Source organism: Brassica oleracea, chromosome C1 (assembly GCF_000695525.1).
Source record: "Brassica oleracea var. oleracea cultivar TO1000 chromosome C1, BOL, whole genome shotgun sequence".
NCBI lineage: Eukaryota > Viridiplantae > Streptophyta > Magnoliopsida > Brassicales > Brassicaceae > Brassica > Brassica oleracea.
Window position 1 is genome coordinate 34,263,202 of NC_027748.1, and position 2,791 is coordinate 34,265,992.

Genomic DNA, 2,791 nt, shown 5'->3' on the forward strand with positions numbered 1-2,791 from the left:
GTGGTTCATACAAGGTAGAGTCAAAGGGAGAATTGATTACAAAGATATTCTACATAATGACATGATCAAACTCATAAAGACATAAGGTTGAATGGGTCTTCCATGTGGCTGGATGTAAACCCCCAATGGACTCTAGTCTTGAACTTGTATGGTCTAGGTTATGGACCATCCACTTCATGATTCATAATAATAGTAAAATAAAGGGCTTTCTATAGCATACAAATAAATCCACGGAAAATAATTCATGTTTTTTAATAATTGATTACTAACCTTACCAAGTTTTAACAGATTTGTGGGGTCTAGTTGCATCCCATCTATAATTCAGTTCTAAATTTCATAGTGTATATGTAATTATACTACAATATGATTGAATTCTATTTTATTATAAAACTGTATCTGAGTTTTGAATTTAAAAATATTTTCGCCATTAATAGTTTTTTTTCTCATTAATATGGTTTTAATAGAACCATCAAATAATACTCCCCAAATTCTCCAAGCTCTTTAGATTTTTTTAACAGTTTAGAAAACATTTATTTGTTTTAGAAAAAAAAACAATTATCAAGCTTACCAACGTTAGGTTTTTTATTTAATGGCAGTTTTTGTGGTAAGATTTATGGGGCATGATTTGAGTCACATAATTGATAAGTTTGGAGTTTTGATTACTCGGAGGATCTAGTCTTAGTTTGAAAGTTTTCTTCATCCTTTTGTAATCTTGATTTTAGAAAAGCTCCGATTGTATGTTAGAGATCTAGATTATACGTACGTAGGAGAGCTTAGAAGAAGGTTCTGATATTGTGGTTTGAGTCTTGATTTTGAAGATGGGAGAGATGAAGTTGGGTTTTTTATTTAATCGTATATGCCTCAATGATTCTCTGAGCAGTATCACAATAATGGAAAATGATTAAGCTTAGCGTATATGAAGGATAATTAGAAATTTAATGGCTTGTATATCAGAATATTTTGTTATGTTAGTGGAAGGAAACAACATTAACTTCCTCGGTTTGACTTGCCAAAACGGTGGCGTTGAAAATTATGGCCATATCTTATACTATCATTTTTTTTTATATTTGGAATGGAGAGTAATGTACATATGCGGACAATCACGTAATAACGGTGACTATCTTATAATATTACTCATGCATTAACAGTCACGTACATATGCGGAATTCATGCTTTGTTCCTCAGACCTATATAATTGTAATCAGCATAGAATTTTAAATGAATAACTCAGCAAAGTAATCTTGAAGGAGCAAAGTAATAGTGCACAGCACATGGTTTCATAATCATTCGAAGTAGATAAAATGTTGGAAAGAAAGAAAACTCTGAAAGTTAAACTGAAAGGAAAACATGAGTAAAAAACAAAACTGAGAAAAAACACTTAAACTGCTTAAACTGCAATGAACCTTGCTAGAGATGGCAATCATGGATCTGGACCGCGGGCCTGGCCCGTAAAAGACTGTCGCGGTACGGTATTGGGACGAGGTTTTCTAGGCCAACAATTTGCGGGCCTCGCAGGACGGGTCTTTGCGGGACTGGGTCTTTTGCGGGATAGGTCGAAACGGGCCATGCGGGATTACATGGACCCGCATTTTTTTTTCATTTCTTATTTAACCTGAAAAAAAACGAGAAAGAGAGTGAGAAAAAAAGTGATTCTTGTGACTTTTCCCCCAGAAAACATAAGGAATTCCGGCGATGATGCATGATTCGAGCTCCGGTGATGATGATTCGAGCTCCGGCTCGAGCTCCGGCGATGACGACTCCAGCTCCAGCGATGACGATTCGAGCTCTGGTGGTGTTTTGATTTGGTTTTCTCTTTTTATTACACACAACTATGAATTGCTTTATTACAATGTAATATTTCTTGTTTAAGTTGATTGGTTTTGTTTTCAGTACTGTGAAGTGGTGTTTTTCTTAAATTAAATTTCGTTACAATGGTGTTGTTTAAAAAAAAATTTGTTGTATATCACATCATTTGTATAATTTGGTAAAGTGATTCACGAATTTTTTTGCAATCCAAATAATTAAAAAGAGAGATAGTTGTATACCACATCATTTGTATAATTTGGTAAAGTGGTTCAATGTCTGGAATGGTTTCCTTTAATAAAACTCGGATTTTATCTCATGCACCTTTCTTTCTTTCCGAGGTTCCTTAGAATTTATGGAACTTTATTTGGAACATTTATTTGGTCTATCTTATATAGACTTTGTAGCAACTTGGTTGTGTCTTTAAGACATCAAAACCGTGTGGTGCTAAGCTGGGATGACATAGTCATTCTTTCTCTCGGGTCAATGTGTCTGGCATTTTATTTTGCTATCATTGTAGCATATGGACGTCTATAAATTATTTTCTAGTCCGAGGATCTTTGCCAAGACATTGATGGTTGATACCAGATGGTAGATACCATTCTTTATCATTCTTTATACCAGCTTATTACTTTTCTCCTTTCATTGTTGGATATTCGGATTCATAAACCTTATGCAATCCTTGTTCCTTGGTGTATAATTAGATCACCCATTTTGGCTCAAGGTTTCTTTTAAACTTATGGAGAAAGTATATTCATAATATATATCCAACATATATTCCCAATATTCTTTATGAGATTCTAAGATCACATGATCTTAGATGGCACATATATTTGTGGTGGATTCTTTCATAATATCTTAAGATGATATATGTCTAGACTCATGACCCGTATCAGTCTAAGGTGGGAATATCTATGATCACTTATATGGCCTGATATAATTACTATGGCCTGATGCAGGTTCATTCTTTTATAACTCATGGTGTCCC